Raw genomic sequence first — 27,683 nt, 5'->3', positions numbered from 1 at the left:
TTTGGGGGGGATCCTATTTCTAGGAGATCTTGGTGCATAGGGATTAAACTGTTTTTGTCTTTTTTTTTCTCCTGTTAATCTGCCTGTTAGAATTGATGCTTTCAAATTGTGGTGCTGGAGAGGACTCTTGAAAGTCCCTTGGACTTCAGGGAGATCAAACCTGTAAATCCTAAAGGAAATTAACCCTGAATATTCATTGGAAAGACTGATGCTTAAGCTGAGGCCCCAATACTTTGGCCATGTGATGAAAAGAACCAACTCATTGGAAAAGACCCTAATGCTGGGAAAGATTGAAGGCAGGTAGAGAAGGGGACAACAGAGGATGAGATGGTTGGATGGCATCACCGACTCATCATCAACTCAATGGACATGAGTTTTATCAAACTCCAGGAGATACTGAAGAACAGGGAAGTCTGGCGTGCTGCAGTTCATGGGGGTCTCAAAGAGTAGGACACGACTCAGTGACTGAACAACAGCAACAATTATTAGTCAAAAGAACAGACAGTTGGCATACCAGGACAGCAGGACACCAACTGGACCTTGCTCCCCTCTTCCCATCATTTCCCATGAGATCCTGGGACCTCTGACAAAACCCAGCAGAAGGTAAGTATTCTAACCACAGCATCCTCTCAAATCTACCTGCAGGGACTGGTGACTGGTGAAAGAGAATACATTGTGAGAATCCTTTTTCTCTTTTTCTAAACATGGCTTAGAAAATATTTTTGGAGCTGGTTTCTTGGGGCATAGCAAATCTGCTGTTTGGTAAATGAGTTACTCTCGAGTTTAATGGTTCTTTCCTCCCAGAGAGGGTCACTATGTGTTTTGTCTCTCGTGCTGTTTGTCATGAGGACGAATCCTAGGGCAGGACAGCAGGCACACCCCTTTACACGCCTGTTGTTTGAAGCAACCTCACAGACCAGTGAGTTGGCAGTTCGCACGAGACCAGCGTCTGTTTAGGCAATCTTTACCGTGGGTCCCCCTATGTAAAAACTCCAAAGGGGTTCTTCCTTCTGTCTTGTTCTATGACCTAATGAGAATATTCTCTCTATCTCCACCAGTCAGAAGGTGCACTTACTGTGCCTCTGGTAGACAGTTGAATTAACTAGGGTTCTAAGACAGGAAGCCATAAGCAGCACCTTCCATAGTCCAGCTGTGCCAGCTTTCAGGGGAATTTTTCATAAGGGGTCTTTGTCATCTCAACCTTTGTTGCTTGTTAGTGCTGGAAAATTCCCATTCCAGTAGTATCTGCCCCATGTCACAGGTTAGTGGATCTGTGACCAGAGGTGTCCCACATTCTCACAGGAAACCAGAGATAGCGTTTCACCACACCATTTTACTGCCTTTGGCAATGGAAAGCTTTTACTTTCTTACACTAACTCTAAGTCTGGAAGTGAACTTCCTGGATCTTGTGAAGACTATATATCTCCTGTGAGACATTTGCATCTTTGGTTAAGCGATAAAAAAGGCTTATTGTTTTGAGTCATTATTTGGAACTAATATAAGATCCTACTCATCAATGGTCAAACAATGGATTCTTTAAATGACTTATGATCCTATTTGACCAAGTCTTTTAAAACCTTTTTAATATTTTTGACAAACTTCCCAAAAGTCACATTCTAAATCATTTAGAAATAACACCAGAGGGCACCTGAGACACCTCAGAAGATTTGTTTTCTCTCCTTATATAAGAGATATCAAACTGATTAGGCTTATTTGGTATGGTGAGCTGCAATGGGAAGCATTGTCAAATAAATAATGATTATTGCTATTTAGTCGCTAAGTAGTGTCTTACTCTTTTGTGACCCCCTGGACTGTAACCTGCCAGGCTTCTCTGTTCATGGGGTTTCCCAGGCAAGAATGCTAGAGTGGGTTGCCAATTCCTTCTCCAGGGGATAAACAGGGATAAATCTTCTTAAATTATATTGCATGGGTAAATGTTAATAAATGTTCTAAAAATTATATAACACGCCTGAAATGTGAATATGTCTTAATATAATTTTATCAGTCATAATTGTAGTTATCATAAAATGTTATGTGTCACAACAAACACCAAATTTCCTTATAAATTTTACTATAATGAATCATATCTTTAATAATGAATATTTAAGTATCCCATCATTAACAGGCAGCTATTATTTTCCTCAGATACTTTTACAAAAGTTTCCTACAAATGTGTGTCATCTTCAGAGAAATTCATAGAAAGAAATCTAATAAGTACTCTAGAATGCAAGTCTCTGATAACTTTCAAATCATACCACTGTACTTGATGAGAATTTACAGAATCCTAATGGAGAAAGACAAACCATTCAATATCACAGTAATCCAGGTCTATGCCCCAACCAGTAACGCTGAAGAAGCTGAAATTGAACGGTTCTATGAAGACCTACAAGACCTTCTAGAACTAACACCCAAAAAAGGTGTCCTTTATGTTATAGGGGACTGGAATGCAAAAGTAAGAGTTAAGAAACACCTGGAGTAACAGGCAAATTTGGCCTTGGAATACAGAATGAAGCAGGGCAAAGGTTAATAGAGTTTTGCCAAGAGAATGCACTGGTCATAGCAAACACCCTTTTCCAACAACACAAAAGAAGACTCTACACATGGTCATCATCAGATGGTCAACACCGAAATCAGATTGATTATATTCTTTGCAGCCAAAGATGGAGAAGCTCTACACAATCAGCAAAAACAACACCGGGAGCTGACTCTGGCTCAGATCATGAATACCTTATTGCCAAATTCAGACTTAAATCGAAGAAAATAGGGAAAGCCACTAGACCATTCAGGTATGACCTAAATCAAATCCCGTATGATTATACAGTGGAAGTGAGAAATAGATTTAAGGGACTAGATCTGATAGAGTGATTCATGAACTATGGACAGAGGTTCATGACATTGTACAGGAGACAGGGATCAAGACCATCTCCAAGAAAAAGAAATGCAAAAAAGGAAAATGGCTGTCTGAGGAGGTCTTACAAATATGTGTGAAAAGAAGAGAAGGGAAAAAGCAAAGGAGAAAAGGAAAGACACACTCATTTGAATGCAGAGTTCCAAAGAATAGCAAGGAGAGATAAGAAAGGCTTCCTTAACAATCAATGCAAAGAAATAGAGGAAAACAACAGAATGGGAAAGACTAGAGATCTCTTCAAGAAAATTAGAGATACCAAGGGAACGTTTCATGCAAAGATGGGCACAATAAAGGACAGAAATGGTAGGGGCCTAACAGAAGCAGAAGATATTAAGAAAAGGTGGCAAGAATACATAGAAGAACTGTACAAAAAAAGATTTTCATGACCCAGATAATTACGATGGTGTGATCACCCACCTAGAGCCAGACATCCTGGAATGTAAAGTCAAGTGGGTCTTAGGAAGCATCACTACGAACAAAGCTAGTGGAGGTGATGGAATTCCTGTTGAGCTATTTCAAATCCTAAAAGATGATGCTGTGAAAGTGTTGCACTCAATGTACCAGCAAACTTGGAAAACTCAGCAGTGGCCACAGGACTGGAAAAGGTCAGTTTTCATTCCAATCCCAAAGAAAGGCAAGGCAAAAGAATGCTCAAACTACTGCACAATTGCACTCATCTCACATGCTAGTAAAGTTATGCTTAAAACTCTCCAAGCCAGGCTTCAACAATATGTGAACTTCCAGATGTTCAAGCTGGTTTTAGAAAAGGCAGAGGAACCAGAGATCAAATATCCAACATCTGTTGGATCATCGAAAAGCAAGAGAGTTCCAGAAGAACATCTATTTCTGCCTTATTGACTATGCAAAAGCCTTTGACTGTGTGGATCACAGCAAACTGTGGAAAATTCTGATAGAGATGGGAATACCAGACCACATGATCTGCCTCTTGAGAAATTTGTATGCAGGTCAGGAAGCAACAGTTAGAACTGGACATGGAACAACAGACTGGTTCCAAATAGGAAAAGGAGTATGTCAAGGCTGTATATTGTTACCCTGCTTATTTAACTTATATGCAGAGTACATCATGAGGAATACTTGGCTGGATGAAGCACAAGCTGGAATCAAGATTGCCAGGAGAAACATCAATAACCTCAAATATGCAGATGACACCACCCTTATGGTAGAAAGTGAAGACAAACTAAAGAGACTCTTGATGAAAGTAAAAGAGAAGAGTGAAAAAGTCAACTTAAACCTCACATTAAGAAAACTAAGATCATGGCATCCAGTCCCATCACTACATGGTGAATAGATGGGGAAACAGTGGAAACAGTGACAGACTATTTTTTGGGGCTCCCAAATCACTGCAAATGGTGACTGCCGCCAAAAATTAAAAGACGCTGCTCCTTGGAAGAAAAGTTATTACCAACCTAGACAGCATATTAAAAAGCAGAGTCATTACTTTCCCAACAAAGATCTGTCTAGTCAAGGCTATGGTTTTTCCAGTAGTCATGTATGGATGTGAGAGTTGGACTATAAAGAAAGCTGAGCACCGAAGAATTGATCTTTTTGAACTGTGGTGTTGGAGAAGACTTGCGAGGGTCCCTTGGACTGCAAGGAGATCCAACCAGCTCATCCTAAAGGAAATCAGTCCTGGGTGTTCATTGAAAGGACTGATGCTGAAACTGAAACTCCAGTACTTTGGCCACCTGATGCCAAGAACCGATTCATTGAAAAGACCCTGATGCTGGGAAAGATTGAAGACAGGAGGAGAAGGGGATGACAGAGGATGAGATGGTTGGATGGCATCATTGACTCAACGGACATGAGTTTGAGTAAACTCTGGGAGTTGGTGATGGACAGAGAGGCCTAGCATGCTGCAGTCCGTGGGGTCACAAAGAGTCAGACGTGACTGAGCCACCGAACTGAACCGAATGGAGAAATTGATAGCTTCATAAAACTTCAAACGAGATCAAGCAAAACAAGAATTGTATAAGACTAAATGAACTGAGTGACTTCACTTTCACTTTTCACTTTCAAATGAACTGAAAAAGATGATTATAACTTGTTAAGGTTTTTTATTTGAGACACTGCTGACTTTTAAATGTTTTTTTTCTCTAGATTTAAGAACTTTTTCTCTTTTCTCTTAACCCAAGTAAGACTTAGAATAATTTGGTAAGTTATAAATTTGTAGGCAGAATTGAAACATTTATCGTTTTCTCTCTACCTGATCCCTCCAGAATTCAGAAACTCTGAGTATTTTTATTCTCTTGCCATTGTAGTCATTTGCATAAGTTCAATAAGAATCTGTTCTCCTTATAATAGGACACAATCGGAAACATTGATTATATTACCAAAGCTTTGATTAAAATGTCATGCTTCAGAGAGAAGTACATAGACTCAGATTATGATCAGACAACTTTAAGGAACTAAGATTTACTTTATGGAACAACAACAACAAAAAAAGTCTCTTGGAAAAACAATCTGTTATCTTGTTTACAGGATTTCTAGCAGCCTTACCAGGTGAATGAGGAAAGTCCCTTCTATTTCCTGTTACCTCCAGATATTTGGGGGCCTCAAGAAGTAAAAGAATTAACCCAATTCTTTAAGTATTGCAGGTGAAGTCTAATGGCAAATATGTATTTGGCTTGGCTTCTCAGCTCAAGTGGCTACTAATAGTTCAGTCTGGAGATACCTTATAAAATGTTTCAGCAAAGCAGGTTTAAAAGAGCCTAAATGGTCAATTGTTATTCTTTCTGTACTTAAGTAAACAACCAGGCCAACTTTATTGAATATAGACTTATTTTCAAACCAGTTAATCTTTATTTGGCTATCTGCAGTAGAAATGAGGGTGATTTTAGAGAGGAAAAAGTAACTTTCAGTACAAACTATTCTACACACTTGTGGATATTAGGTTCTAGTGCCATTAATTTTGCTTAAGCTTTCATTATTTACCTGAAAACTAAGCTGAATCTTGAAATTGTCTAATTTCCTCTAATACCTGGCTACAACTCTACAAGCTAACATTACTGATTTTCTCTTACCTTTTGGACTTGGAAACACTGAGAACTGAAATGGCCCTTTTTTCCTGAAGTCCTACAAATTCAAGCTAGATGTCTCATCATAAGCTTCTAGAAACCACCACAATAGCTTATATTCAGACAAATTCCTTATGCTTGTTGCTGTATGGACCATTCAGAAAGTCTACCTGATTGCATGATAGATATCATCTGAGACATTCAAAATGCAAAAGATGCGTCAACCCAGACATCTAGAAATCCCAACTCTGTACCCTCAGAACTCAAACACTGCTTTAAAATTTGTTCTAATTATTAACAGTCACTTTTCTTTTTCTCTCCATAGAAATGTCTCTTATTAAACACCTGATTGTTTGCATCATAAGCTTAATTTTGAACGTACCTGCATCATCACCTTCTGAATTGAGTTTGACTGAGCTGACCAGTCTCAAGACTAAAAAAATTGTTCAGTAAGATGAACAATCTACCAGCTCAACTTTTAATACACGAAACTTCCAAGAAAGTTTCAGAGGAAGGAACTTTTGGGGTTGAGTGGAAACTGTCCCCAAATATGCTTCTATGTCATATTGGTTATTATGAATTAAAGTTACCCGAGAAACAGCCAGTGGGGGTAGTGATATAAATTTCCCATTTGAAGGTATCCGCCATAGATCCAGAGGATAGAAAACATCCTTATCACCAGAGTTAGGAAATTCAAGGCTAACAAAGTTATAGAGCTCTGCTATTTCTCTGTTAGTCTGCTACCTTAAGCACAAGCCCCTTTGTTTTTGTCATGTTTGTCACAAATCTACGTGTTCTTCTCTTCCAAATATAGATGACTTCTCTTCCAAATATATCCTTCTGTTGCAAATATAGATGACTATAATTACAAAGTAGAGCTTGCTCTGACATCTGATGCCCTGACAATAGTAGGCTATCGCCCTTCTGTGGATATTCCATATGAACACACAAAACCTATCCCTTGGCCATATGTGCATAACAGTGAAAGAACACATGATCGAGTGCTAAAAATGAGATGAGAAGAAAAAAGGGGAACACAGCACAAGGACCCGTGATAGAACAATTCAGTAAAATGTTCTTTGCTTCTAAGCATTGTTGGGATCCTTGTGGACAGTATCATAGACGTCACAGGAACTGAGTCCTCCAAAAAAGAGATGATATTGAGGTTTTCAGGAATCAAACAGGAATGTTATCTTGGATCTCATTTGCCTTTTGAGAAAATACAGTTGGGTATATTCACTAATAGGTTATATAGTAAAATAATAATAAAGCATCTTTATATATAAAAAAAAATTGTTGTTAAATCTCCACAAATAACTGTCTCTTTGTCTAAAAATAACGTATTGGTAGCCTGCTTGGGTCACTATAGGAGTTGCATGCCTATGATACCTCCATGTGTATGGATGTTTTTCCTCCTGTTAATCTGTCTTTTGTCAATTTAATTATAAAACTAGCCAAAAAGGGTAGTCAAGAAGGATAGGAGGAAATTTCCCCTGCCTCAACATTTTAATTACCCCATGCAGATTGGAGAGAAGATTATGAGGGTCACAGTCACCCCCTTCCCCAGTCTATCATACATCAATATCCTCCTAAGCTTATGCCCAGATGTTCAAGTTTGCATTGAAGCCTTCTCAGCCCATTTACCTATAGCTGTATTCCCAGCTACAAAATGAGCAGTGTGGGTATAGAGTACACATTCACAGATAATTCTAGCTCAGAATAGGCTATTGTTTGGAAATATGATTTCCCCAAAGTTTTTGTTTCTTTTTTTTTATCTCCTCTGTGTGATTTGTCCTCAACAAGATAAAAAACCCAACCTGTAGACATTTTTGCCAGCTTTTTCAAGTCTTCCCATGGGACCATTTCCAGGATTATGCACAGAAACTGTAAAAACAGAAAATCTATCCTTTTGTGGTAGTTTGGGACAGTCCATGATTCTAGGAAGCACAGGCGTACTCTACAAACCACTTGCTGTCAACTTGGATTTCCTGATCCCCTTGATCTTTATCATCTCCACCTCCTCTTAGCATGAACGTGAAAGTGAAGTCACTCAGTCGTGTCTGACTCTTTGTGACCTCGTGGACTGTAGCCCACCAGGCTCCTCTGTCCATGGGATTCTCCAGGCAAGAATACTGGAGTGGGTTGCCATTTCCTTCTCCAGGGGATCTTCCTGACCCAGGGATTGAAACTGTGTCTCTTATATCTCGTGAGTTGGCATGTAGGTTCTTTACCACTAGCACCATCTGGGAAGACCATTAGTTGCTCATTAACTCTGTTTAAAATACATAAATGGAGGATTAGTATAAAGGACATGTGTATTTCCTGTTTGAAATATGGGTCATTCATTGAAGCAAAAATCTTAAGGAAAAATAGATTCATCATGATTAGGGCAAGCTTCTCATATGAACACGTGTAAGACAGCGAGTATACTAAATTACAATAGGAAGGAAATGATGCTTGTGATTGGCTGAGCCCCAGGTAAGACACAGAGTTAATTTTGAAAATAAATAATTTCTAAGCTTCATTCAGATCTAGAATTTTATTTATTTCCTTTCTTTCCTTTCTCTCTTTTTTAGTGCTTCAACTTATCTGGCATTCCAGAAAAAAAAAAAAAAATATATCTGGAATGAAAGCAAGTCAGTAGCCAGATGCATGTGAATTGCTTAGGGCCATGAAAAAGCCAAAAGAACTATTCCTTCTTCTCAATGCCTGCTGTTCAAGGAGTGAATAAAAATGGCAGCCCTTCACTGAATATCGTAACCAAAATATCATAATATATAAGGCAATGAGCCTAATACCATCAAATGCATCAAGAGTCACTATTACATAAAACCAAAATAAATTCGGGTCCACAGAAATGAAAGATAGATCAAAACAAGATCTAATTAATGTTGATGAATACTTTTGCAAAAGAAATAAGAACTCTTGCATGGTCCTTATTCAAATTAATTTAATAATGCAATCTGTAGTACAAAACATACTCAAGAATCATATTTATTACATCTTAAAATAAAAATGATGTGATGGAAATAAGTGTAGAGATGGAGTTGGAAGATCATAAAGGGCTACACTTTCTTCGACTTACCTCTTCTTGCTCTAGAATCCCCATTTCTGCTATTGGTGGGGTGAAGGAGAAATGGCAGGGTACTTCAGTTTGACAACCCATAGGTATTTTAGCCACTTATCTAGGGTCTCATCTCCTGTCTTCTTGTCTTTTTCCTTCCCCTAGTAGATAGAAGGGGTGTTTGAGTGAAAGGGTGTTCCTGTTGAGTAGAACCCAAGTTCTTTCTTACTCTGTTACTGATTTTCTGTAAAATGTTAAACTCTGATTCTCAATATTTTAAAAGAAGTTCTTTCAGAGTTTAGGAAATCCCTTTCTCTTTTGGCAGCTTCCTTTTGTGATAGTCGAATCAAAACAAAAGTGATTTAGGAAAATGATCAGTACGTGTTCATCCAGTTCTAGGAGGTATCCTTTGTTTTCTTGAAGCAGTAAACAGGAAATCAGGCAATGCATTTTATGAGAAATTTTTAAAATACATCAGTCTAATAAATGGATAAAGGGGATATAAAAGACTGGAAAAGAAAGTGGAAAGATGAAAGAAAAAAAAGAAAAAAAAAGAGAATCAAAAGAAACAGAAGGAAAAGAAGATGAAGCTCGGAAAGAAAACCAGCAATATAAGAAGAGTTAGAGAAGAGCAAAAGAAGGAAAGAGGACAGGAAGCCTGGAAGATGCTTCTATGACTTGATGTTACCCCACCCTGAGAGGCAGAAGGCTCTAGCACTGCTCTCCTTTGACCTACCATCTGAGTGCTGAGTCGCTTCAGTCATGTCCGACTCTTTGCGACCCCATGGATGGTAGCCCACTAGGCTCCTTCATCCACGGGATTCTCCAGGCAAGAATACTGGAGTGGATTGCCGTGTCCTCCTCCAGGGGATCTTCCCAACCCAGGATTGAATCCTTGTCTCTTATGTCTCCTGCATTGACAGATGTGTTCTTTACCTCCAGTGCCACCTGGGGAGTCCATCTACTCTGCTCTTTTCTTAACCCAGTCACATCACAGCCTCCATGCTCCTCGGGCTCACAGGTAGGGTTAACTCTCCGAACAGCTGGCCACAGCCATGCCACTCTATGTACTGTGCTAAAGCCACGTCTATGACACATATCCCCTCTCCTCTGTAGTCATATTCCCAGCTGAGCTGCTATTAGATGAGTTGTTTCCCATGCCCTTCTCCCCTTCTACCTGAATAATTCCTAGTCATTCTTAAAGATACTGCTCAAATGACACATCCTCCAGAATGCCTTGTGCATCTTTCTATCCTTTTATGTGCCCTTATAACAATGCATGAAAAGTTCTTACAATTATAAACCTGCTTATCTGTCATGCATACACCCAGGCTGAAGTTGTTTTATTCTCTGTAGCCCCAATGACTTATGCACACATAGCAGGAACTCAATATGGACTTTTAAATCAGCAAATTTCAATTGGTTTTCTTATTTCTTAAGAGTTGGCCTCTGCTGACATATAAAGACAACAATAGAGAATGACATCCATTCTTCTCTTGGATTCGATCCTTTTCTTGTTCTCTCTTCCTGATTACCCTGGTTCTTTTACTCTTGTGGCTCTGGTTCCACATTCCATGCAGATCCAGGGTGATACGTTTTATAGTAGTCATTTTCCTATATTGAAATACAAATTCTACCATTCCATGCTTAGCCTTCCATCTTTAAAATATAAATACTGTCTGGCTCATGTATACAAACTGTGTCTTTCAAGCAGGGAATCACAACCATTTTTTCTTGTGCCTTCAAGTCATTCACATGCCATACATTTGTCCATCATCAAAACCTCTGTTTATGTACAATGATCCTCAACCAGGGGCCTGAACTTCCCTGGGGAAATGTTTCAGAATCCCAGGGAGGCAGGGAAAGATACATAGACTTTGGAAATGCCCCCTTGGGAGTATAGACTCTGCAGTTTAGAATCACTGGTAAATGGGATGACAATAAGAGGAGTGCAGGGTAAAGGTAACACTCATCTCAAAATTAGGCACAGGTTGGATCTAAAGTAAGTATTACTCTTACCTAAAAGATGCCAGTACCCAGGAGAAAAGTGGTAAGTTGGGGAAAATATCTAAACTGACTTTTTTTTGTCAAGATACAACTTTTTTAAAAAGGCAGAAAAACACAAAGTCCTTGGGTTTTCTTGACTGTTGTGCAATAGAAAAAGCAAGGGATATAGTGTCAGGAAACCATAAAGAAGAGAAAGGAAGAGTGAGGGAGAGAGTGGGAGTGAGTGTGTGTATGTGTCTGGGAGAGCAATGCTCTCACCCTCCCATTCATCCCCTTTGACCCAGAAGCGTGCTGAGCAAGGAACACCTGCTTGACTGATATCTGTTCTTTGGGCCCAAAGAGAAAGGCTCCTTCCTGTCTCCCCCCTACAGCTACAGACGCCAAATGGAATGTTGATCCAGAGACCCACTGAATGGAGGAGGACCAGAATTCAATCAGACCATGGAAATCAGAGAACAGGAAAGCAGGGAGTGACATGCTCAACAACAGTCGTCCGTGGTCTTGGATGATTATACCCTGCAAGAACTCTTCCCCAGGTGTCTTCTGTATCCTCTCAAAATGGTGCTGGAAAATAGAAATAGCTGTGGACTCACAGATGGGGCAGGAGGAGGCTGAATTAATGTTGCTCAATGTCACCCAGCTGTTTACTTTGTCATCATAGTTTGGCCACAACTTTAGTGGCACAGGAAAGCAACTCACTTCCATCTTCAGCAGCAGTGTTGGGGGGATTTTGTAATCAAACTTCCTTGTATATTTGAGAAGACCTTCCTAAATTGCAAATTTTTCAACTGTCCCTCAAAACCAAGTCCCATTTCTTAAGTTGCATAACATTTTCATTACTCTGCTGAGATCTTTAATTTTAACATGCACAGGAAAGATGCTGTTGTTAGCAGAGACCTGGGTTAACAACCAGGGACTGATTTCTAGTTTCGGGGTCTGGAGTTGCTGGGGACACAGGCTTGGCCCTGCCACTAATTTGCCATATTATCTGTGATCAATCAATTTAATCCCTTCCTACTTCAGTCCCTCATCTATAAAACAGGACAGCCAACACTGCTTCCACTACTAATAACAAAAATGACAATAATAACCACAACATATATCCTATCATTAATAATGTCAGGGATACAATAATAGAACTCTTGCCTGCAAATGGCAGGTAAGAAATCCTGGAACTGAAGAAAAATATCGTCTAATAAATATAAAGGAAAAGTGGTCAATGCCCAATTCTTTCTCTCCTAAAAATACTGACCCAAAGACTATCTAAGACCCCCTGAGGAATTCCCACCCATGAGAAGGTGATGACTGGGACACATACTGTTGCCTTATTTTAAAGACTTGATTTGCCCCATATGGTGATGTTGGTCCTTGTAATTTAAACCTGTGCATCCCTTACGCCTTCTAGTTAGTAGTTTAAAAACTCTTAAAGATGCTTCTAGATCTGTTAACATTCAAGTAGTTCTCTTACTTATCCTCTGTTCCTTTCCTCTAATTTTTTTGCCTAGATTAGTGGTTTAACACACACAAAATTTTTACTAAAAATAAAATTAGTGTTTTATTCATAATTTAAACATCTTAGCCATATTTAAGGAGAAGGTAATGGCAACGCACTCCAGTATTCTTGCCTGGAAAATCCCATGGACGGAGGAGCCCGGTAGGCTGCAGTCCATGGGGTCGCTGCGAGTCAGACATGACTGAGCGGCTTCACTTTCACTTTTCACTTTCATGCATTGGAGAAGGAAATGGCAACCCACTCCAGTGTTCTTGCCTGGAAAATCCCAGGGACGGGAGAGCCTGGTGGGCTGCCGTCTATGGGGTCGCACAGAGTCGGACACGACTGAAGCGACTTAGCAGCAGCAACAGCAGCAGCCATATTTATCATTATTTATTCCATTGTTAATATGGTTCTTTTAATTTTTTATGCATTCTATTGTCTCTTTAAACCAAAATCTTTCCCAATAGTTTTAGTTTTTAAATTTTTGTTTCTTGATTGTTTTCTTACATTGTTTTTATTTACCTGGCCCCTTTTTATAAATGGTGAGGGGGTATGACTGGGATGAAGGGACAAACACAAAGACACGTCAAGCCCTAGGTCAGAAGAGAGTGTATTTCTTCTTTTATATAGCTAAACCAACAATGATATTTTTAAGCCCCTTATTACCCCTCCTTCCAGAGTTCAAATTCTGGCTTTAAAACATGTAAGTTAAGTAAACTGTTGGACCCACAAGTTAAGTCTCCAGGATGACAAATCTTCCCCCTGTGGCAATGCAGGTGACCAGCTAGAATGGTACTGTCTTCTCATATTATGTTTATAGGGGAAAAATCCTTGGAAAAATCTCTGTCCAGAGACTAAATCCCCAAGCTCCAGACATGCAATGATTTTCCTTCCTAAGGAAACACAGATTGTAGCCATTTTTTCAACTCAAGTCACTGTGTCCATCCTAGTAAAACATCTGCACTGAGGGAAAATAAATCACATGAGGAAATCCCCAGCTTAAACCTAAGTCTCTCTAATCTATTAAGAAGGGACTTGGCCCTTTTGTTTGAGGTCAAATGAGACTTTGCCTGAGAGTAGGGCTTGAAGGAGATATATTTAAAAGATCAGGGAGGTAGGAGTGGGGAGGACTGAGAAACAGTCACTCTCTGCCTGCTGAATGGTGGCCCCAGATGTCCGTGGTGGGACTTAGTGACAGACTGAAGGCACCACCCTGTCCGCATCTATGTTTACTTTCAGCCAAGTCATGCCAAGCACATGGGCTGGTTCATATCATCAGACAACAGGGCTTGAACACATTGATGAGGTATCTAAATATTACATAGGTAATGCATACAACCAGGGCTTCCTGGTATCACAGACTAAAGAATCTGCCTGCAATGTGGGAGACCCAGGTTCCATCCTTGGGTTGGGAAGTTTCCCTGGAGAAGGGAATGGCAACCCACCCCAGTATTTTTGCCTGGAGAATTCCATGGACAGAGGAGCCTGGCGGGCTATAGTTCACACGATGGCAAAGAGTCGGACATGACTGCAGCGACTTAGCACACATGAACACAATGCATACAACCAAGAGTAAAAGAGTGTGTAAACGCTTTGTCTTTTTCACCATAGGTCTGAAAATTTTTTTCTACTATAATTAAAACATTCTAGGGTTTCCCTGGCAGTCCAGTGGTTAAAAATCCGCCTGCTGATGCAGGGGACACAGGGTCGATTGCTGGTCTGGAAAGATTCCACGTGCCATAGAGCAACTAAGCCTGTTTACCACAACTACTGAGCCTGCAGGCTCTAGCCCATGCTCCTCAACAAGAGAAGCCACCAGAAAGAGAAGCTCTTGCACCCCAACTAGAGAGTAGGGCTGGCTCACCGCAACTAGAGAATGCCCTTGCGCAGCAACAAAGACCCAGTATCACCAAATAAAAATAAAATTTTAAAAATGCTATATAATTAAAACATTTGAAATATTTATCCAGTCTAGAGAAGGAAAATTCCTCAGTTTTACAAAACCTAAATCAATTTTCATCCCTTTATGAAAGTATATATGATCTCATCACTATAAACCCTACATATGAATCCCAACACACTGATATATGAGGGCAGGAGAACCCATTGAGATCCAGAAACACTCAATGTCATACACGTGCATGCATGCTAAGTCTGTTCAGTCACGTCCAACTCTGTGAACCTATGGACTGTGGCCCGCCAGACTCCTCTGTCCACAGGATTCTCCAGGCAAGAATACTGGAGTGGGTTGCCATGCCCTCCTCCAGGGGATCTTCCAGGAATTGAACCAGCATCTCTTATGTCTCCTGCATTGGCAAGCAGGGTCTTTGCCACTAGTGCCACCTGGGAAGCCCACTCAAAGTCATAATTCAGGTTTAATCTTAAAAACAACTGAAAGAACATGAACCTTCCAATAACATCCATTAAAAGGAGGCATTTTAAGAGTCTATAGTCAAGCTGATAGATTATTTTATATCATCCTGACTCCAGCATAGTTAAAAAAAAAACTGATTAATTTCTTTCAGTATTTGATCTCCTCAATTCCCTTTCTTTATCTAAGAGAAGAGAAAATTTTGATAAGGCCTGAGATTATCCTTAAGAAGACTTTTAGAACTGAGGTTGGGGGGGTGACATTTAAAGGACTTAAAATCCTAATTTAATAATCCGAGCCTGTCTAGACTCTAGGAATGAAAATAATGGGGGACTTTAATCATTTATGATTAGACACTTCAAATTCCCATAGAAAGAGTTCTCTCTGTCACTGGGGAACAAGCCTTTCCCTGTCATCACTCACTCACCTACTGCTGTGGATTGATCATGTCCCTGCAAAAGGGGTGAGTGTTAGCTGCTCAGTCATGTCCAACTCTTTGCAACAGCATGGACTGTGGTTCACCAGGCTCCTCTGCCCATGGAATTCTCCAGGCAATAATACTGGCATGGGTAGCCATTACCTTCTCCAGGGTTTCTTCCCAAGCCAGGGATCAAACCCGAGTCTCCTGCATTGCAGGCAGATACTTTGCTGTATTAACCACCTGGGAAGCCCTGCAAAAGGTATGCTGAAGTCCTAATATCAGTGCCTCTGAGTGTAACCTTATTTGGAAATAATTTTGCAGATTTAACCAAGTTAAATAGTGCAGTCCTTAATCCAATGAGGCAGATGTCATTATGAGAGAAGAAGAGACAGAGATGGACACATCAGGGTGAAAGTCATGTAGGACAGAGGCTGAGATCAGAGTGATGAGCTGTAAACCAAAGGACACCAAGGTTTGATGCCACCACCTGATGCCAAGGGGTGGTGGGGAAGGATTCTATCCCAGAGAGAATATGGCTCTGCAAATGCCTTGATCTTGGGATTCTAGCCTCCAAAACTGTGAACGACTACATTTCTGTCATTTCAAGCTACACAGTTTGTGGTCTTTTGTTACAGAAGCCCTAGAAAACTAACACACCCTGCCTAAAAGAAAGTAACTGGAAGGCATCTTTGACTTCTTAATAAATGTGCTGATAAATACACAGATTAGACTTTTACAAATATAATATTTTCACCTACTAAAGCTCCCGTTCACTGTGCCCTGGTGTCCAAGCTTCCACAGAACCTGCTCATCTTTTTGCCAGAAATGTCTGATGCTGGCGATGTGATAGTCAGGATGCTAGAGATTTTACCTCTAGAGTTCCACTTAGTTCCTGCAATGGCACTCAAAGGTATGCATTATTTTCCCTATTTTGCAGAGTGAAAAAAAAGAAGGTTGGAAAGGTTAAACAAGTAAGTTACCCCAGGTCACAGAGCTAGTAAGAAGGAAACTGTGATTTAAATCGTGTCTGTTTGATATTCATTTCCAGGCTCTTAGCCATAATGCTTATTGATTTTACTTCTCCCTTTATCCAGCAATATTTAAACTCTTCACGTGTTCTTTTCTGCTCATGGCATAAAACACTGTTTGTATGCTGGGCACTGGGAAGAGACTAGAATTATCTTCTAGGGTACTTTTTCAAACCCTGTGACCCCCTTAAATGCTAGTACAGAACTTCAGATACTTTCTCTGTTCTTGTCTCTCTCCTCCATTTTTTCTCTAACATTCTACATGACTCTACGGTCCCATTCCTTTCTGAGGAAGGAAAGGGACCCTTCCTTCATGTGTTCACCCTTTCTTCATGTGTTCTTCTAAATGTCATTTACTCAGTGACAGTTCCTTGATGTCACAATCTAGTTGGGACCTATAATAATACAACGTCATAGCATCCTGCATTTCTCCCTCATGGTATTTAAAATCAAAATGAAATAACTATTTGGCTAGCAGAGCACACTGGCTAACTGGTCTAAGGACCTGTTAGCATGACTTAAATGGAAGTTTATAGAGTACAGACAGTTATATTCGTTTCATTGCTATAAGGTTAGGAAAATACATAACCTAGACTGCATTAGCCTGGGGAAGTAACCAATAGTGAGTGTGTGCTCTCAGTACTGGTCTCTGCCATTATATCAAACATTTATAAAAATTAGATGTCTCAGTTGGGCCTTAGTCATGTCTAGTCTAGACAGTGAACACAACTGCTCCTGTCACAGGTGTAGAAGGCTTTGCTTGGAGAAGGGAAATAATTCTGGAAGATCTGACATGACCTCCTCTCACTCAGCTTCCCAGCTACAGCTAAGGTATCTAGAAGCTCATGTCTCTAAATTTGAGATCAGTGCTGTCCCCTCTGCTGTGTGTCTGCCTACACTGATTTCCTTCTGAATTCGGCAGGCAGTAACTCTTGTTTAATTCCCTGGGTGATGTTTGTTCTAGAAAATAAATTATTGCATTTCCCAAGACCTAGTAAGTATGGGGTATTTCTCTCAATTATTAAGATTCCTTTTTCAGGCTGAAGAAGGATGAAAGGTTAAATATAGTTCCAAGTCTTCTAGCTTTTCTGGGACTCTCAAAATTTTTGACTGGGACAAACACAAATGATAGAGAACAAGTTCATTCTCTAAGGATTCAGTGTACATTTATAAAATAGTGCTGACAGGGGATGTGTAGGCTGATCCTGTTAATCCAGGTCAATGACAAGGAAAATCTCTCCTTTCACTCCCACACCTTCAATTACTTATATGCCTTAGTTCATATATCTCTCCTGAGTAGGAGTACAGAGGTTGTTTAGGAGTCAGAACTTAACAGTCTCCTTGCTCTAAATTGGAGCAGGGATTGACAACCCACTACAGTATTCTTGCCTAGAAAATCCGTGGACAGAGGAGTCTGGCAGGCTACAGTCCATGGTGTTGCAAAAAGTCAGAAACAACTGACTAGCACTTGTTCTAAATACTATATGCACCAGACATTTGATATAATTTTTCCCAAGATCTCAATGCAACTATTGGCAAAGATATTGCCAAGGATTCACCTCACACATCTCAGGCTTTGACCCACAGGCTGCATCTAATCTACAGAAGTACTTAATTTGGGCTGTAATGTTTGCTTAAAGATGTTTAACATCGGGCTTCCCTTGTGGCTCAGCTGGTAAAGAATCCACCTGCAAGGTGGGAGGCCTGGGTTTGATCCCTGGGTTGGGAAGATCCCATGGAGAAGGGAAAGGCTACCCACTCCAGTATTCTGGCCTGGAGAATTCCATGAACTGTATAGTTCATGGGGTCCCAAAGAGTCAGACAAAAAAAAAAAGATGTTTAACATGGTCAGGATCTGCTGTATAACGGGCAAGCCCAAATCTCAATAGCTTTACAACCACAAATATTTATTTCTCACTCTGTAATGGTTGATATAGGTAAAAAATCTATAAAAGGAGTGGATATATGTATTACTATAACAGATTCACTCTTCTGTACTCCTGAAACTAATACAATGCTGTAAATCAATTAAATCCCAATAAAACTTAAAAAAAAAAAACTATTTCTTACAGGTCTGCCTGTTGGCTGAGGCTCTGCTGGGTCCAGCAGGAACTCACTGACATCCGCTGGGATTCACTGAGCTCGGATGCAAACTGCAGATAAGGTTCTAGTCTGCTCCACATCCTACTAGGACTGTAAAAGGACACTCTCAAGGTAAATGCAGGAGCGAAGAAGGATGGGAGATAGAAGGTACTTTTTAAAGTCACAGCTTACATTATGCTACATTTCATTGGGCAATCCAAATCACATGACCAAACCTAAAACCAATAAGGTGAGTGATGTACAGTCTGTTCTATTGAGAAGCCCTAGAGTTACATGCAAAGGGTGTGGATATGTAATTTTTCTATCAAAAAGGGATGAAAACTTGAGAACAAAGAGCCAGACTAACACAGCTGTTAACAGTCAAAAATTGGAATGGCGCCCAAATAGAATTGTTAACTTTTCTTGAAAAACCAGAAGATTTGGTAATATGAGCCCAGAGCACAAAATGTAATCTATCCTATTTTCAAAGAGGAACCTATAGAAATAGACTCTCCAAAGAAGACAAAGCAGCTCTTGTTTCTTTCAGTCAAGAACTACAGGCCGAGAATCATCCACACTACCAATGACTCTTAGTCTTAAGGAAAGCCCACTGTGCTTGGCTTCAAATGTCTGGGTTCAAATCCTGACTCACTACTTAACTACTTGCATAACCTTAGACAAATCGCTTCATCTCTCTGAACTTCCATGTCTTCATCTCACAGAGTTTTAATGAAAACTAACAGAAAATATGGGGCTTCCCTGGTGGCTCAATGGTAAAGAATCTGCCTGCCAGTGCAAGAGACACGGTTCCATGTCTGGGTCAGGAAGATCCCCAAGAAGGAAATGGCAACTCACTCCTGTATTCTTGCCTGGAGAATTCCATGGACAGAGGAGCCTGACAGGCTATAGTCCATGGGGCCGCACAGAGTCAGACACAACTTAGCGACTAAACAACAACAACAGCAACGATGAGATAATATACATAAAAGTTGTTCTGTGAATTGAAACAGGCTCCACAGATGTTGGTTGTCATTATTAGCAGGACTCACCTGGTGAAACTCAAATTACTATTTAAGGAAATGACCAATTTGCATAGCCACCTGGATTTTTACTGTCAACGACTTTGACTGGGATTCAAATGTTTTAACAGCAGGGTCGTTTCATTCACTGAAGATCCAGCTGGTGTAGCAGTTTGGGATGTGCACTAAAAGACGCTTGGAAATACCTGCTGGTCTTTCAGCTATTGTGCTATAAAACCAGGTAGGGGAATCCTTTTATCATTTCCACAGCTGAATATGCTTTAAACCCCCTAACAGAGCCAAAATTGTCAGACCAAATTCCACTTGTGATGAAATCCAACCAGGTTAACATGTTCTTTCCTTGTTAACCACCTAGGCTTTTCTGGATGAAATCCTGCAGCCCTAAAACAGGCAAAACTTGACTTAACTTCAAGGAAAGTTTTGGATTTCAATGGACCTTTGAAGTCCCTTCAAAAGAGATAAGGACTTCAATGAGAGGTTTGCCTATACAGAGGACCACAGAGGCAGGCCATTTGTAGAAATTCAGTTCATCTGGGAGCAGAAGTTGTCTGGTGAAAATTGGTTCAAAAAAGGAGGGGCGTGTTGGTTAGATCTCAGTAGAATGAAAACGAGTCTATTTTAGATAATCAGATGTTGTTGTTGTGTGTTTTTCCTCATGAGTTTATAAAAGCAAGACTTTCCTTCTTTTACGGCCATGAAGGCTAATCAAATTAATGACTGTGGTTAAATTAGAGAGAAGATATACTCTACAAACTTTAGCAAATACCAAGCACATGATACATTTTCAACATATATTTATTTAATGATTTAATTAACAAACACACATTTTTGAATGGAGATTTCCACAAAGGCTACAAATTCAGACTTTGACTCATGAATAAAGACCTTCAATTTATTATTAAGTGCATTCTTCATCCCAGATAAGTTAAAGTGGCAATTCTTCAAACAGGTTTTATCACACAGTATTTTCCATATCAAGCTAATAATAATTGCATATTGAGGATCTTTATCTCAAAACATTTCTATCGGAGCACATTATGCTGTAACTAAATCATTTTTACTGTGAAAGTTATTGTTTCCTAAGCTGCAAGAAGTGTCAAATGGTGCCACAGGAAGTTAATTATAGCAAATGTATTTAACCAGAGCTCATCTGCAGAAGAAATTCGACCAAATTGCTATAATACATTTCTATATGTACAGCTGACATCCCATAGGAAGAGTATTCTTTCTGGAAAATGTGATTCCTGAGTGTATATATATATGAATTCCTTCAGTCCTTTCATTCGGAAGCGAGTAACTCTATCGGATATGAACCAAAGGATGTTCTCTCTAGCTAAGAAATTTGTTACTAATATTATACTAACTGATATCTGCTAGAGATTTTTTAGAATTTTTTGCAGTGTTAAGTTGTAATAAAATCCAGTCATGATCAGAACAGGAATTCTGAAACACAATACTTTTTTTTGTTTCCAGACAAAAAACGGCACTTTGGATTCTATGCTGAATTCTAGCTCTTCTTAGGAACCTAAGGGTTTTATTTAGTCCACAGATTAAGATCTTAGAGTAAATATAATAAAAATACTTTAAAGGTTATGTATCAACAAGGTGTCAGTGTGCATAAGGATAAAGTATTCTAGTCATAATTAAATTTCCAATCTAATTATAATTTGAGGCATCCTTTTAATTACATTGCAATATTTTCTTTTCCTAGGAAGATGAGTGGTATAGCATCTTTTATCTGTAATTTTCATTTAATTAAAAATGTAAATAAATCAAACCTCCTCCTTGAAATACTTTGCACATAAAAGAGGATTTGTAAAGTTGGGTTTTATCTAGAGTTAATCATATTTACTTTCAGCCATAAACACACAATGTACAAGTGTATAGGACTAGAGGTCTAAATTTTCCTGAATATTATGAAGCAGGAATAAAAGTGCTGCCAGTAATTATCTTTCTTGCCAGTGAGACTTCTTCCATTACTTCTGGCAAAATCCTACTAATCCTTCAAAGCCAAGTTCAAATGCCACCTCCTCTGTGTGAAGCCTTCTCTAACTCCCAAAGCCAAATTCAAGGATAGGTAACCAAGCAGCAGCCAGACACTTAAATCCACAAGGGATACTGAAATATTCCTGGGATTTTACCAAGCCCCTGGAGAAAAAAAACATTCTTCACCAGAGATCCTGCACAAAAAGTACTGCATGGAGTCATTAGGTTAGTACAAAAGTAATTGCTGTTTCGGACCATGAATTTTAAATCATTATAACTAGGCTCAAACACACCCTTATTAATCAAAGCAGGAACCATTATTATCAACACATTTTTTCCAATGAAAAATAAGTTTGTTTATTTCTGTAGCATAAAAATCCATGCTTCAGGATTCAGTGAGCTCTTGGAAAGCATTTTCTGCCTCCTGTTGGTTGTAGAAGCACTTTTCCTACAAAAAGTTGTCAAGATGCTTCAAGAAGTGGTAGTTGGTTGGCAAGAGGTCAGGTGAAGTGTGGCGGATGAGGCAAAACTTTGTAGCCCAATTTGTTGACTTTTGACGCATTTGTTGTGAGATGTGTGGTCAGGCATTGTCCTAGAGAATTAGGCCCTTTCTGCTGATCAATGCTGGCTGCAGGTATTTCAGTTTTCAGAGCATATCATTGGTTTGCCGAGCATATTTCTCAGATATAATCGGCTGGGGATTCAGAAAGCTGGAGTGGATTAGACAGGCAGCAGACCACCAAACAGTGACCATGACTTTTTTTTTTTTTTTTTTAAATTTTTGGTGCAAGTTTGGCTTTTGGAAGTGCTTTGGAGCTTCTTCTTGGTCCAACCACTGAGCTGGTCATCTCTGGTTGTCATGTAAAATCCACTCTTCATTGCATGTCACAATTCAATCAAGAAATGGTTAGTTGTTGTGTGGAATAAGAGAAGACTAAATTCAAAATGATGATTTTTTTTGATTTGTGGTCCACTCATGAGGTACCCACTTACTGAGGTTTTCTACCTTTTCAGTTTGCTTCAAATGCTGAATGACCATAGAGTGGTTGGTGTTGAGTTCTTCAGCAACTCCTTGTGGAGTTGTAAGAGGATCTGCTTCAGTGGTTGCTCTCAGTTGGTCGTTGTCAACTTCCAATGGCCAACCACCGCACTGCTCATCTTCAAATCTCTTGTATTCTTTGTAAAACTTCTTGTACCACCACTGCCCTGTATCTTCATTAGCAGTTCCTGGGCCAAATGCGTTGTCGATGTTGTGAGTTTTCTCCACTGCTTTACAGCCCACTTTGAACTCAAATAAAAAAAATCACTCAAATTTGCTTTTTGTCTAACACCAATTCCATAGTCTAAAATAAACAGTCAAGTAATAAGTCACTAGCAAAAAAAAAAAAACCATAAAGTGAGAAATATGCATTAAAATTATGTATAATGTAACCACATTTATTTAAGAATGTATTCCAATATCAAATGGTAAAGTTCAGCAATGCAAAACCGCAATTACTTTTGCACCAGCCTAATAGAAACGTGCGCCCCTTGGGGCAGGAGGTAAAGCAGTCCCTCCCCCAAGTGACACATGAGTATTTATCATCAAGAATGGGAAAGCCAGGCTGAAGTTGTATTGAGGAGCAAGAAGGGCGTCTAGCCTGTTTCTATACAGCAATGAGAGAGAAAACAGATACCTAGGCACCTGGAGATTGGAGAAGGTAAGCCTCTTACCCAAAGTGTTCAGGGCTTTTAATTCCTGCTACACTATGACTTTTTGTTTCCCATTTAAAAATGGAAAGTCATTAAATATTTTTGAGGATAAGGATGATGAAAATTTAAGTTGTGTTTTAGGAAAACCCAGTAGCTTTTAATGGTATCAGAATCATGGGCAATGATGACAGGTAGTCTGTAAGATTTCTCATTAAAGGGTAGTCTGTAAGATTTCTCACTAGAAAGAAGACCTTCTGATCCTTGACAGCCTAGATGCTATCCTTCAGTGATTGGAAAACATTCCTTGCAGTGCAAAATCTTCGAAGCTCTGGATTGTATTTCTTTGAGAAGCCATTGCTTCTTGATAGGAAGCCATATTAAAAACTACTGGATTCCCTGCTGTCTGTGAGAACATTCTTCCCCCTAAACATTCTCTCACCCCCTTCAAGTCATTGATCATCGGTTACCTTCTCAGCAGGCCTTCCTGAATCAATTCCTTTGAAAGTGCTTGCCCTGCTCCCTTCCCCACTTTATGTTCCTCTATTTCATAATCTATAGCACTTTCATTTATTGGCATTGGTCCCACCTCTCCATCTCCAAACTAGAGGATAAACACCATGAGGACAGGGGTGTTTGTTTCCTCTGCCCCTTGTTTTATTCCCAGAGTACAATGAGTATTCAATAAATAGTTGCTAAATAAATCTGACTCCCTCTCAAATTTTCCAGATCCATGTTCCTCTTCACACCAAACAATTCTACCATAGCAGACTAGTCAGCATTTCCTTATTTGCGCTGCTCATCCCTGTCCTCATGCTTTTCCTCAAGGAATTTCCTACACCTGCAATGCCCTTTTCCCACATTCTCCGTTTATGGAATGTCTACTCATCTTTCAAAACCCAGTATAAATGCCGCTTATTTAATTTCAGTTATATTTGAAGTTGGTGTGCTGATATCAGTATTGGGATTAGTATCCTGGCATCACCAATCACAGTGTATTTTTTCTTCCTCATTGTTCCCACAGTATTTGATTTATATATCTACTCATTATATTTCTATTCTGTTGATTCTTGTAGCTAGTTGTTCATGGGCCCATTTCTCTAACTAGAATTTATAATACCTTTGAAATTAAGGATTATTCTTTAATCCTGTTTATATTGTCATATAGTTTACCATAATATCTGGTATATAATAACATAACAAGTACTGGATTAGAATGAGTTGAATTACTTTTTTACCTCATTTTGCCTAGAAGTGAGAAAATGGATTCTCCCCTACAACCTCCATCCAGAGAAGATGCAGCCATGTTGACACCTTGATTTGGGAACTTCTGACTTCCATAAATATAAGAAAGTAAATCTGTTTTATTTTAAGCCACTACATTTGTGATAATTTGTCACAGCATTGGTAGAAAACTTTCCTTGGTTATTTTTTGTGTTTATATCACTTTCTATTTCTAACATATATGCTCTTAAACACCACTGGGCTGAAACGCATATCCCCCCTTCCACTTGCTCTTTCTCTATTTAAAGGTATATTTACTTTTAGAAAATTAGGATAAAGATGCGATGAGTCAGGAGTAAGAATTTTCCAAAGCAATAAAAAAAGAAAACCACCCCTGAAACTTTCACAGTTAAACAAGTAAACAAACTATTTTCCAAAAATCAATGACAGAGCTATAAGAGGAAAATAAATGGAACAGATGTGTCTTTATAATGGTAAAAAAGAGATCCAGACCCCCCCAGCTCCCCTGACTGTCTGCTTTTCCTAGTTACCATTTTAGACTGGGATTCCAAATAATTTGTCTGATCACTCTGTCCCTGAAAAAGGGGTTCTTGTTATGTGGGGTAAAAACTGAGGTCTGGCCAGGAAGCATATACTAGAGTATGCACAAGAGTGTACTATCTGTGATGGCCAAAGGCATGAGATGGAAAAATTCTTGATAGGAATCCAATTCACATGATACTGTCTATCCAGCTCTCCGAGGTTTAGAAGGAGCATGCAGGTGTGAGTCACTGAACTTGGAACAATGGTGGGCAGGGGTGTTTGAGAAGGCTATTGGAGAGAAAACCTAAAGTAATTCTTATGCCAATACAGTTTTATAAGACTTCAGTGGTATTACAACATCAACAGTTAACAATAATGTAAATTATTGGACTCTGGGTGAAAATGACATGTCAGTGTAGGTTTATCCATTTCAACAAATGTACCCTCTGGTGGTGGATGTTGATAATGGGAGAGGCTGTGTCTGGGGATGGGGAGGGGATACACAGGAAATCTCTGTCCCTTCCCCTCAATTCAACTTTGCTATAAACTTAAAGTTGCTCTAAAAACATAGTCTGAGCAGAGGGTGAGATGTATGGAAAGAGTAACATGGAAACTTACATTACCATGTGTAAAATACATAGCCCATGGGAATTTGCTGTCTGGCTCAGGAAACTCAAACAGGGGCACTGTTTCAACCTAGAGGGGTGGGATGGGGAGGGAGACTGGAGGGAGGTTCAAAAGGGAGGGGATATACGTATACCTGTGGCTGATTCATGTTGAGGAGTGACAGAAAACAGCAAAATTCTATAAAGCAATTATCCTTCAATAAAAAATAAATATTTTTTTAGAAAAGCTCTAAAACATAATCTAAATAAAATGATTTTTAAATGCATTTTAAAGAAAAGACTTCAGTGGTATTGTGCATGCTCAGTCGCTTCAGTCTTGTCTGACTCTTTGCGACCCTGTGGACTATAGCCTGTCAGGCTCCTCTCTGTCCATGGATTTCTCCAGGCAAGAATACTGGAGTGGGTTGCCATGCCCTCCTTAGTGGTATTAGACACAGGCAAACTCAGGGCCTATGGGCTGAGCTAAGAAATTGCCAGGGCTACTCCTGAACGGTAGCTTTGCTCAGTATGAATGCACTGACACATATTTTCAGCACAGGCTGCCAGGTATCCCTGTGCTATCTTTTGAGACAACTCCCAAACTTGTAGCTCCCCAACTTGTGCTACCTTGGAAACACCCTCCCCAGAAACCACTGTTCCTGCCCCTATGATGTACCTCCAACATCTCAGGAGCACCCTCTGGCTACTGCCATACGCTAGCCTCTCTCCTTTATCTGCCTGGACATGGTCAATCTCCATATATGGTTTTCTGCCTCTTCCTGACTTCTCCATGAGTGTGGAGCTCATTTCAATAACTGACACTCCCAGTGGAGCCCAGAATGCTAACCCAGTTCACTTCTAACAATGACCCCTTACTATGTGCCAGGTGCCATGCTGGTCATGAGGAAATCAAAGACAGAGCATGCTCTTTGCTATTAAGGAACTGACAACTGAATGGCATTTCTGCTTTTTCCGAAATGGATCATGCATGCCCCTCCCACAACTGAGAGGGCAGGGCAACTTCAGCTCCTCTGCTCATACCTCTGCAAATAGACACAGCTCATCCCCCTTGCTTCAGCCTTCCCAAATGGAGCACAGTCCATGACTCAACCCATACAATCAACCTCCATGGGGTACAGCAGGCCTCACTGTGTGAACATCATTTTATTATTAAAGTTTCTCTATCTGGAGGAGACAGGCAGTGTGAAATCTCATTTACCACTTTAGCTAGTCATATTTTGTTTTTACACTAGACTTCTAGGTTCAGTGGAGTAAATAGTCATGGGTTCCTTTTCCCAGAAAAGTCACACAATTCTCAGGGACAGCAGCACAGGAGGTCATCACAAGTCCCTGGCATTTTTTTTTTTAAACTTTGAGTCAAAATATGTATACCACCATTGTCTCTCATCCTAGAAATCAGCATTTCTAAATATTTTTCAGTGACAAAGTTCAGAGCTTACAAGTATGTTAAAAACAAAAACAAGCCTCCCACCAAAGAGCGGAGGGCGGGGGGGCGGGGAGGATGCAATTTCTCACCAAACAGGGACACACTTGATTAAAAAAAAAAAAAAAAAAAAACACCACTTTTATTTTTACCACAAAGGTCAGGAATAGATTCAAAACCTTTTTGAGAGAAATGAAGGGCTGCTTTATGCCGTTTTGGTTTGACATCCTCACACAAACAGGTACACCTGTGCCTGAGGGTTTTTCTAGACTTTATCTTTTTAAAACCCCTGAAGGATTCTTTCTTCAGCTGGCACATTATTTTTGCACATGAAGCATTTTGGATCCAAAAGGCTGTGATGGAAGCGCTCAGTGGTTGTGTTCTTTTTCTAACTTGGCTTGTGTTAGCTGCCGTTCCTCTCAATCCTCATGAAAACACACATGATTCCCTGATCCTGCCCCCTCTCAGTGGATAGCACCATCCTGTAGGCCTCTCACAGAGGCGCCCAGGACTTTCCTACACGAATTGTCTCCCAGCCAGTGGCTGCCTTTCCTACAGCAGCCCAAGCCAGACTTTGTTACAGCCTGTGAATATTTTCCACTCCAATGTGTGATGCCAAAATCCTTCCACAAGGCCCGCTCCAAGTTTTCCTGTCAAGATAAGCTTCCAGCCTGATGTAGAGTAGATTAGCATAGAGCATTCAGACCACACTCACAATCTTATCAAACTGGCAGCCCAGCT

General features: G+C 39.8%; 1 pseudogene; it reads right to left on the bottom strand.

Annotated features, from left to right (window-relative positions):
• Positions 1-21,735: 21,735 nt before the first annotated feature.
• Positions 21,736-22,777, bottom strand: LOC122423052 (annotated as a pseudogene).
• Between the last annotated feature and the right edge of the window lie 4,906 nt (positions 22,778-27,683).

Source organism: Cervus canadensis, chromosome 21 (genome assembly GCF_019320065.1).
Source record: "Cervus canadensis isolate Bull #8, Minnesota chromosome 21, ASM1932006v1, whole genome shotgun sequence".
Lineage (NCBI taxonomy): Eukaryota > Metazoa > Chordata > Mammalia > Artiodactyla > Cervidae > Cervus > Cervus canadensis.
The sequence above is the reverse complement of the archived record's forward strand: the minus strand, read 5'-3'. Positions and strand labels throughout refer to the sequence as shown.